The sequence below is a fragment of the Sinocyclocheilus rhinocerous genome, unplaced genomic scaffold, assembly GCF_001515625.1.
Source record: "Sinocyclocheilus rhinocerous isolate Xijiao unplaced genomic scaffold, SAMN03320098_v1.1 scaffold797, whole genome shotgun sequence".
Taxonomy (NCBI): domain Eukaryota; kingdom Metazoa; phylum Chordata; class Actinopteri; order Cypriniformes; family Cyprinidae; genus Sinocyclocheilus; species Sinocyclocheilus rhinocerous.
The window spans coordinates 836050-836410 of NW_015632978.1; positions in this window are offsets into that span (position 1 = coordinate 836050).

Sequence of the window (361 nt, forward strand, 5' to 3'; positions counted from 1 at the left end):
TCGTTGAACCGAATGTACGAAGGAAACCGTTAAAATAACCACAGCTTTAACAACAACCCTGTAATAAGAGCGCAAGGTTTATCTGATAAGCAGATGCATGAAAGTAGCATTCGTTGCTATAGCAAACAGACATCAGGCATGTTTTCTTGCAGAATCATCATTCGCCGATGGAGAGGAAAAGTTAAATACTATAGCATTTTATTTTATGAAAATGAGATAAAGAAGTTTTCGCATTGAAAGAGAATTGATCTCGTGCTCATAGACGTGCCAGGCTATATCTGCAGCTAATCTGAATTAAAAGCAGAATGAACTGATGAAACGTTAAGACAATAAACACAATAAATAAATAAAATTTATGAAT